Here is an 11,359-nt window from a genome sequence, read left to right on the forward strand (position 1 = left end):
CACCAATGTGCGACACCCACCGGCACGTGATTTATTGAGCTTTTCAACCCACGTTAGGCCAACCATGGATAAATCCAAGAAAATAAAAGTTTCAGAAGAAAACAGAAAGTTTAATTCAACTACATAAGCTAGTTTTGTGGCCATTCAAGAAATAGTCAGGCATGGGAAGGGTTTTGTGGCTCCCGGTGTTTTCTTTTCTGTGGGAAACAGGTTCAAATGGCTCTTTGAGTGTTTAAGGTTGCAGACCCCTGTATTAGGTGGTTATTTATCTGGATTAATGACTGCTTCTTTAGGGAGACAGGGAAGTTCAATGGTAGTCCTCATGTTTTGCTAAACAGAGTCATGAGAATCGTGCAGCGTACAAATGTAATATATTATATTTAGATAAAGTAGTGTAGAAAGTTAGTACCCACCCCTCTCCTAGAAGAATGAAACATTTTGAGAAATATTAAAAAGGCAGAATATTATATTTCCCTGGATAAGAAATGGAGAAACTCTCGGAAAGCAGCCCCACCTTTCTTAATAGTCCTCAGCAGATGTCAACATTTAAGAGATAAAGAGATAGATAGATCTATTCATAAGCAAATATCCTCATCCAAGATCCAACAAAGGTAGGATTGGCACTCAGCCACAATTGGAATTGCCCAATGCCCCTTCATTGCATCACCCTCAAACTTCAACCAAACTTAGCTCAGACAAACTCCTAGGATTTGTACATGGCCCCATGGGAGTCTGACAACAGTCAATAGAATACATATTCTTGCACAGGAACAGGAAGCTCAAGTGCAAAGCCCAAGGGAATATATAAAAACCCCTCACTCTCAACTCCATGTGGTCAGCTGCCCAGAACCCATGTTGTTCTGCTTCATCATTAAACCATTTTTCCAATCAGCCTCCATGTTTCCAGTGTCTTTCTCCCATCTTGGAACTGAACCAGATGGATATTTCTTCCAACAGTAGGGATGGGCCAACCACGTCTTGCAGAAAACACGCACCACCAACTCTTTTTTTGCACCCTCTCCTGGAGCCTCCCACAATTGTGCCATCAAAAGTTGGTAGTGTATTTCCTGCCAATGTTCATCTGCCAAAGGCTCTTGTATCCCAGCCCTACATCTTGATTAAAGAATATCTTCAGCTTTTTAAATAAAATAATCCATCCCCTCTTTCCCACCCTGAAAACTAACCCCATTTCTAAACTATAACTTCTTTTGCAGCAGCATCTGTCATCTCTCTCTCTCCCCCCGCCCCCTCCCCCCCAGCTTTTGGCCAGAAACAGAAAGATGAATAAGTAATTGTGGATTTAGTCCTTTCCCCGGCTGTGAAAGAGTTGCTTGCTTCTGAGATAAAACACTTTTACAGTAATAGTAGAAATTGCTGGAAAAGATGTCAGAGATATTTTAGGCTGGGTGGATCAGAAGAATCTCTGCCCTGCAACACCTGATATCCATTAAAAAACTCATGAGATTTGGAAACCATTACACTTCTCAGGGATTCTAGTGATTAAGATGTTGTTGTGACAATGTATTAGCGGTCTAGGGAGCAGGCTACATATATTAGTTGCAATGGTGAAATCTAAATTTTTTTACTACTGGTTCTGTGGGTGTGGCTTGGTGGGCGTGGCAGGGGAAGGATACTGCAAAATCTCCATTCCCTTCCGACTCCTGGGGGAAGGATATTGCAAAATCTCCATTCCCACCCCACTCCTGGGGGAAGGATATTGCAAAATCTCCATTCCCACCCCACTCTGGGACTAGCCAGAGGGGGTATTTGCCGGTTCTCTGAACTACTCAAAATTTCCGCTACCAGTTCTCCAGAACCTGTCAGAACCTGCTGGATTTCACCCCTGAATTGTCGTCTGATTTCATATTTACAGTGGATGTGGATTATATTTAATCTCCACTCATAAGGGAGGAACACCCCAGAAACACTATTAAGCGTTTAATAAAGGCTGACCTTTATTAAGCATTTAATAAAGGCTGACCTCTGAGTATAACCACCAAATTATCAGAATGATTTAATAAAACACATATGCCCTTTGTGCACAAAAGATCACCAAATTGCTGGATTAATTTAAAGACATCCAATCTGACGTATCAAAATTATTCATTAGTTTTATATATAGTGTTTCTATTGAACTGAAGGCTGGGTATCTCTATGTTAAGACCTTGTTTTTACTTTTGTCTTTGGCAAGAATTTTGCCAGGACTGGATTTGGGGCAACAGATCAGTCTCAAATTATGATACAGCTCCATTTCCTAAAGTTGGAAGAAAAGCTAGCACAAAATGCACTGGACAGTTTGTCTTACTAGATCTTCTTAAAGATTTACAAAATATCCCCAAAGCAACAAAAACACTAAACAAATAGAGAAAGAATATTTTGCTTAATATAATGACTGAAGAAATCTTGACTATACTATTATAACTAGTATGGCTTCCTTTTTATCTTTCTTCTGAGGGCTTCTAACTTTGCCTCTGTAATTCTTTTCTTTCCCTTCACAATTGCTGGTTCCAATTGCCTGATCTCTTAATAAAACTCTTGTGTTTCTGCTGTATCCTCCTTTACTTTTCTTCCACACAGCGAGCCCAGCAATACTGGTATGGAAGCCTTATCCAATTTTCTTAACTTTGAATGATAGCCTTTCCTGAAATCTAGTTCAGGTCTTTGACCAAAAGGCTTCAAACTGGGTTGAGAATGGAATTGTGCATACAGGAACATACCCACCTCTCTCTAACAAGGAATGAAAACAGATTGGCAATTACACTCCATTCTCTCTTTGCAGTTGCTTGAAGGGTGATTTTATCTCAAATTAATTACTCTGAATAACTGACATTGTTTAGTCAATTTCAACTATATAGGTAATCCTGAATTTACAACCACAATTGAGCCCAAAATTTCTGTTCTTAAGTGAGACATTTGTTAAGTGAATTCTGCCCCATTTTATGACATTTCTTGCCACATTTAAAGCGAATCACTGCAGCTGATAAATTAGTAACACAGTGAATCTGGCTTCCCATTGACTTTGTCAGAAGGTTGCAGAAGGTGATCACATGACCCCAGGACACTGCAATGATCATAAGTATGAACTGGTATGAACCAGTTGCCAAGTATCTGAATTTTTATCACATGATCATGGGGATGCTGCAAAGGTTGTAGCTGTGAAAAACAATCATAAGTCACTTTTTTCAATGCTGTTGTAACTTTGAACGGTCACTAAATGGATTGTTGTAAATCAAGTACCTATAATTCAATCCACAATTTTAATTGGCTACGCATAAAGAATTGCTAGAAGAAGAGTTGAAGAATCAAATACATTTTTACAAAATGTAACAGTTTTTTGTTTTCAGAACTGGATGAAAGGATATTATGAGATATTTGTACAGTACTTATCAATTGTTCACTGAGAATGAAAGAAAACATCAGTTACTTCCGCTAATTTTACTTTAAATGAAACAAAAATTACAACACCTCCCCAACAATATAAGATTTCATCAGTGTGCTTTTCCTTTTATCTTTTCAAAGCATTAAAGAGATAAATGAAGTGTATTTTTATTGGAGTCTTAATAGACTAGTTAAGATTTTGCATTAGTCCAAAGTTTAATATTTTAATATATTACTTTTATTAATATCTTCCATCCTATTAACATCTTATTAACATGCTTCCCCCCCCCCGCACCCAATATTTGAATAAATAGAAGTGGTTGGGTAAAGATGAAAATCTTACTCTAGTGTCCACCGCTCCTTACAGTTGCACTAATTCATCATCAAAAATGCACTGCCCATAGCTGCTAACTTTGGAACAGGTGTATTTTCTGCCACCTCATAAATTTGATTGGCTAGGAAATGCCAGTCAGAGGAGGGTGTCCGCTGCAAAAGAATCAGAGGCCATAATCCAACTGACAGTGACATGCCTCTAATTCCTCTTAATGGCAGCTGTAGCTTTTGGCTCTTGATGTGCTCATCCCACTGTGGTTTTCCAACAGACTCTGTACTTTTAAAAGATTTGCTAATCCTCTACTTTTAAAAGTAAAGGAGGAAGGGGGGAGGGCCTAAACTGAAAATTGATTCTTTTTTTTGCTCTAGGCATGAAACTATTTTTTTCTTCCTCTGAGGATTAGCTGACATTCTATTAGTGCTGCAGCGATGACTAGCGGCAGATAAGGGGCCTCTTCTCCTGACACTAGCTGTGCACTGCACTGTAAAACATGACATTTCTTGCAGGGGTGAGCTCCCCACCTTAACATACATGGCTCAGAATTGGCTAGCCATTAAGATTTCCCCCCAGGCAGCCTCTCTCATCTTTTGTTTAGAGCAAGTTTTGACAACAGCAATGCTAATTGATTGAATGTTCCAATAAGAGATTATAGCTTAGAGAGAGAAAGATAACATTTTTATTTCAGTGAGCATTCATTTAATCTGGATGGCTATATTTTTGCAGTCTAGACAGCAGTGGATTAATTTGCATTGTTTATTGAATTCCCAAATTGGATAATTTTAACAGTGATTCATTTTATAGGACTTTTAGCTTGAACTGCCTATTGCTCTGTGGACTTCTTAGTCTTGTTGGTCCTAGATGTAATTTTTATTTTACTGTTAGCAGATTGTCAGCGTAAGTATAGGCTTTTCTGTTATTAAACAGACCAAGCATTTTTTCTGAGCATTGTTAAATCTCACAGGGCTGGAAATATTCCATGAAAGTGAGTACAGGACTCAACTGAGTTAAAAAATGACTGAATAGGGTAAGTCCCTTTATAGCTTCAGGATTTTTAACGTAGACACTTTTTTTTTCATCTGTCTGTCTTTTCCGGGATTTATTTATTTATTTGTCAAGAACGTATTAGGTAATAAGTATAAACATGGATTGGATACATAAAATATATACAAATAGAGGGAACATTAGGACAGGGACGGTAGGCACGCCCCTTACAGAGCTCTTCGGAATGCGGTGAGGTCAACAGTTGACAGTCTTACATTAAAATTTTGGGGGTTTTAGGATGAAACCACAGAGTCAGGTAGTGTATTCCAGGCATTGACCACTCTGTTACTAAAGTCATATTTTCTGCAATCAAGTTTGGAGCAATTCACTTTGTTTGTATCTCTTTGTTTGGAGCAATTCACTTTGTTTGTATCTATTGTGTGCTCGTGTATTGTTGTGGTTGAAGCTGAAGTAGTCATTTTTTTTTTAATTTGATTTATATGCGCCCTTCTCCGGAGACTCAGGGCGGCTTACAATGCATTAAGCAATAGCCTTCATACGTTTGTATATTTATACAAAGTCAGCTTATTGCCCCCACAAACTGGGTCCTCATTTTACCTACCTTAGAAAGGATGGAAGGCTGAGTCAACCTTGAGCCTGGTGAGATTCGAACTTACAGTAATTGCAGACAGCTGGTGTTAATCACAACACTTTTAGTCTGCTGAGCCACCAGGCCCTTGACTGACACTTACCTGCCTCTCCATATTTTTACATCATATATTATGCAAGTCAATTTGAAAAGTATTTTTGAATGTCAGGATTACAATTCTGAATTATAATAGGCCACGGATATACCAGTATACCAAGCTCAAAGCACCAAGGATACACAGTTCAACCCTGAGCTACAAATGTTCTCTTCTATTGAATCTTTGAATTCTTGATCACGTAGAATCTAGAAAACATGAATTAACTTAAACTTAATCTGAATTAAAGGAATTTTAAAGCTCCCATAAAAATTAGTGTGCACACTATAATTTGAAAATCACAACCATACTGAAGTGAATTCAGGAACCAATTTATTTTGAGTATCAACATCATTAATTCAGTGACATCAATGTTTCCTGCAGTGGCATACTCAGCAATTTTTTTTCTCCACCTCCTTCAAGCCCATTACATTATTTTATTCAGGCAGCTTCAACATTAGTATTAACTAATCATTAGCATTATTAATAAATGCTAATTATATTGATAGTCAAAATGCTACAATAAAAGGTAAAGTCACAATTATGTACATATTTTATGGCATATAATTTGATAAAGCAAGGCAAAAATAGAAAAAAGAAAAAAAGCCAAAAAAAATTGGAGAGGAATCAAAAGTCTTATGGGAAAAGTTAATTAAAACAAACATTTCTCAGGATTTTGGTGTTAAAACTGTGGGAAGGCCCAGAAGAACCAAGGGTGGAACAGAACAGAATTTAGGGATGATGCAAATATGTCCCTTTCTTTGATGTAGTAAGCTTCCACTGGGGATATGCATCCACATGCAATGTATGATTGTCTTGAGGGATGTCTGCAAATGAACAGGTGCTGTCAGCCACTGAGGATGAACAATAATCTCTCTGTGAGGACTATGCCAATTTCAAGTATCAAATGAGAATTATTATATCTGAGGCAGTTCAACAATCTCCACATTTTCTCCTTAGCTGCTATTTCTAAGTGTCTAATGGTATTTCTGCCTTTCAAGATATTCACTGGATTATATACATATACATATACATATACATATACATATACATATACATATACATATACATATACATATACATATACATACACACACACACACACACACACACACACACACAATCCAGTGAAGATCTTGAAATGCAGAAGTACCATTAGATACTTAGAAATAGCAGTTAAGGAGAAAATGTGGAGAGTGTTATACAGTATGCAAGCCTTGGTGTATTTGGGTCTTCTCCTGTGTAAGATTGAGAGCACTTTGGCAAAGTTTCAGCAGAATCTCATCTGCCATCATCAGGCTTATGCAAGGGGTCTTCTGCAGCATATATAGTATATGTATATATACATAGATGTTATACAGTATATACATATATATGCCTTCTTACATAGATGTTATACAGTATGTATACATACATACATACATACATACATACATACATACATACATATATATATATATGCCTTCTTTTCTTCCATCTTCTGAAACTAATTTTGGATGGGATTTCTCTTCATAATAGAAGGATAAGGACTTTGGTTGTGATTCTAATCATGAATGTGGTTAACAAAATTTCCTAAAAATACAAATCACTTTTTTTTTTAAAGTGTATGGCATGTGTTAACTAGGGATTACTGAAGTGACTGGCTGCCTCTGTGAAAGGAATTTTTTTGGGCGGGATGCCTGAATATCAGTAGGCAATCGGGGTAGGCTCCTTTCCTGTCCCTACACGGTTTATTCATTCACAGGAATCGAGCCTCTGAGCTGCTGACCTCAGTGAAGTGCAGGCTCAGTGTTTTACCATGCATCTTACCATGCGTCCAGAGGTGGGATTCAGCCAGTTCTCTCCGGTTCAGGCAAACTGGTAGCGGCGACTGTGGGAGGCCTCGCCCACCCGCCTGAACGTAATGTGTGACCTCTGCACGTGCGCTCACATTTGCAAACCGTTAGGGAAGGTAAGTGAATCCCACCTCTGAACGTGTCTTCCCACCGTGGCCCCCTTACAAATCACTGATTGCTATTAATATAAATCAAACTAACTTGATCATTTTTAAAGGCCTCTTATACTATGAATGGCCAGAATTTTAAAGGGCATCTGTGCTTAACTATAGTTCATTTCCTCAGAAAGAAGACAATGGAGTCTTAAGATGCTTCTATGATATGGGGAACAGAAGCACATTTATGATGTAACTGCATTTTTGAAATGTGAGACATAAATTTATTCCCACATGTATAAACTGAGCATAAAATAAAGGCTCAAACATTCGCTCTTCAATGAATTCCTGTTCCTCATTCAATTATGGGATAGAATGTAGAAACAAGTCAGCCCTCTTCCTCTCTTTTAGGCCCAGTTGTAATGCACAACAAAACATGGGCTTAGAACAGAGGTCTTCAAACTTGGCAGCTTTAAGACTTGTGGATTTCAACTCCTTCAACTTCAAACCAGCTATGGAGAATTCTGGGAGTTGAAGTCCACAAGACTTAAAGCTGCCAAGTTTGGGGACCCCTGGCTTAGAAGGACAAAAGATGATTCACTGCTGTTGTTTTCTTGCACTGAAACCTATTTATGGCAACCAACTGGGCTTTGTTGTGTCTTCAGAGGCTTTGTCTAAGAGCACCCATTTAGCTCATATATAGAAAATGTAGTCACAAATTACTATAGGGTCAGGTTATGCCTCTGTTTTCTTAGATATTGATCCAATTCCTTCTTACCCTCTTTTCCCTCTATATCTTTACCAAGGTCAGTGAGAAAAGGAAAGAAACACTATATTGTCCTTTCTTTCTAATTATTGTCACTATAGGAAATGGATAGCTTTATGCTTCCATCTTCTTTTTAGTGACCTTGATTCATATCACTGAGCTCTGGTTGCCATTTGGCAATGGAAATCTAATGACTTCTTTCTATGTTAACAAGAAGTCCCTCAATCAGTTGATTGGTAGATGACTAGATCCTGGAGCCAGAGATTTTAAAGTTGGAATGGAAACCAGGGCTTGTCAAATCTCTGATTTACAGAGTGAATGCCATAAACTGTGCTTTAGGTGAAGTGTTTCTTTAAAAATGCACAACATTTTATTTTAAAATAAAGTAAGAGAAAAGACAGGCAACAGAATGAAAGAGTAAACATAGCAATTCAGCAAGGTTGTTAATTAAGGCAAAAAGGAACACCCTGATTACAGTTCTTCAGGTATCAAGGATAAGCTTGTGAGCTAATTAGAGTAAAACAGCCTAAGAGATTACACTTTATCAGTCATGACACTACTAGCAATCTATTTCAAACAGTAAATTATTTGATTATAATCTTTTATCTGTTCTTTGAAATAGTACACACATACATCTGCCCTAACTCCATTCTTCCTTTCTTTAATTAAAAAGCAAAAACTCCAAAGGGAGTCAAACCATTTCAACTACTTTGCACCTGGTTTCATTCAAGCTGCTTTGTTTTTCCTTGAATGAGCAGGTTTATCAATTCAAATTCACTTCCTATCCTACCCTTCGCTGACAGACCTTTACTGATGCATTATGTACTTGCCCCTTTCTTCTTCCTGGGCAAGAAATAAATAAGTTTGACTTTTGAAAAGTGTTATCAATATATTTTGCTCAAAAAGTCTTTGGGGAAAAGAGGTCAATCTCATATGAAGAGTCATCATATTAATGCATCATTTTGTTATATTTCATATATCCTTGAAAATCGGTTTGCTAAAATGAGATTGGGGAATAGAGACAAATCACAGCCCAAGCTTGAACTCTGGTAATGGCTGAGAATTAGGGTACCAGGCCTTTGGTCTGTTTAGAATGGCTTAGAAAGTGATCAGAAATTGTTTGCTTAGCCCTGTTACGAATACAAGGTTGAACTTGTGGCCTTCTCTGTCATAAATAAACTGATGTCCAGGCAAGAGTAAGATGGTCCTTTTTCCTTGATGTGACACATCCTAAAAAATCTTTAGGGCAAGGAGGGTTATGGAACATAAATCTATGAAAATAGCTTTATGAATGCTCTATTGGAAATCCATGCCTGTGAAATCAACAAGGTAGAGTTGGCAGGCTGGGAGAAAGAGGGGCTTACCTCTTGTTTTTCTTCTTTTAATTAAAAACAGACATGTAATTTTCTCCTGGAAAATCAGCTATGGTCACTTGTAGGAGAATGCCAAGAGGATGTAAATTAGAGTCACCTGATTTACTTAGCATGCATGGCTTTTTCACTTACATATTTACATAAAGACAGTTAATGACTATATGACAATCAAACAGAGAATATGATTCTTTCTTATAATTTGGATGTGAATGAATAATTCATGGAGGATAATCTTGGAAGTCAGAATACCTGTATGGAACCTCAATGGTTAGAGGCAGTACTGATGCCTGTTGCTAGAGATGGAATAGCGGAAACTACAACAACAGCTGCATTTTAAACTTCCTAAAGGCATCTGTTTGGTCCCAACATTGGAAGTGATATGCAGAAAAACAGAATAATAGTCTTTAGTCTTTATTTGATTTATATACCGCCCTACTCCCGAAGGACTCAGGGCGGTGAACAACCAAACAATAAAATACATAAATACAAAATTTAAAAAACAGAATAAAACCGAATTAAACAAATTTGGCCCAGACAGATTTAAAACACCCCAATCATTTAAAAAACAGATTAAAATTTACGTATTAAAAGAGAAAAAGGGGGAAAAGATTAGGCCAGGCCCGCCTGGTGGAATAAAAAGGTCTTGAGAGCGCGGCAGAAGGTGCGCAGATCCGGGATCCTCCGTATCTCCGGGGGGAGCTCATTCCAGATAGTAGGTGCCCCCACAGAGAAGGCTCTCCCCCTGGGGGCCGCCAGTCGACATTGTTTGGCCGATGGTGCCCGGAGGAGCCCCCCCTCTATGAGAACGTACCAGCCAGTGGGAGGCTATTGGTGGTAGTAGGCAGTCCCATAAGTAACCAGGTCCTAAGCCATGGAGCGCTCTAAAGGTGGTAACCAAAACCTTGAAGCGTACCCGGAAGACCACCGGGAGCCAGTGCAGCTCGCACAGAAGAGGTGTTACATGGGAATGCGATGTCGCTCCCATTACCACCTGCGCGGCCGCACTCTGCGCCAGTTGGAGCCTCTGGGTGCTCCTCAAGGGGAGCCCCATGTAGAGAGCGTTACAATAGTCCAGGCGGGAAGTGACAAGGGCATGAGTGACCGTGTGTAAGGATTCCCGATCCTGAAAGGGACGCAACTGGCGAATCAGGCGAACCTGATGAAAAATCCTCCCGGTCACGGCCGTCAAGTGCTCTTCTAAAGACAGCCGTGAATCCAGGAGGATGCCCAAGTTGTGAACCCTCTCAGTGGGGGCCAATGATTCTCCCCCAATAGTCAGTGATGGCGCCACCTGACTATATCGGGACGTCGGAAGGGACCTTAGAGGTCTTCTAATCCAACCCCCTGCTCAAGCAGGAACACTATACCATTTCAAACAAGTGGTTGTCCAGTCTCTTCTTAAAAGCCTCCAGTGTTGGAACATCCACAACTTCTGGAGGCAAGTCGTTCCACTGATTATTTTAAGTGTCAGGAATTTTTTTTAGGTTCTTTTCTTGATTAATTTCCATCCATTGCTTCTTGTCCTGCCTTCAGGTGCTTGGGAGAATGCCACCTTAGATGAACATTAACATAGAAGGCTACAGTAGTTTGAAAAGTGTAATTTTATAATTAAATTCATAATAAGTAAGTAGATTAGTGAAGCTACCACTAAATTAGCTTCGATTGCAAAATTTATTCTTGAGCTCAATGTCTCATTCCAATCATAACCAGCATGTATATCTGTACTGTAAATATTTAAGAGTCAGGTTGAATGTAACATTGTTCTTACTCATTATACAGCTTCAAGCATTCTACATGTTGCATAGTAAGTTTTCATTTGGTCAGGACACTACTTATTTGCTATGGAAGTGCCAT

The sequence above is a fragment of the Pituophis catenifer genome, unplaced genomic scaffold (assembly GCF_029215685.1).
Source record: "Pituophis catenifer annectens isolate HBS135680 unplaced genomic scaffold, rPitCat1.0.hap2 SCAF_2, whole genome shotgun sequence".
In the NCBI taxonomy this organism is placed as follows: Eukaryota; Metazoa; Chordata; class Lepidosauria; order Squamata; family Colubridae; genus Pituophis; species Pituophis catenifer.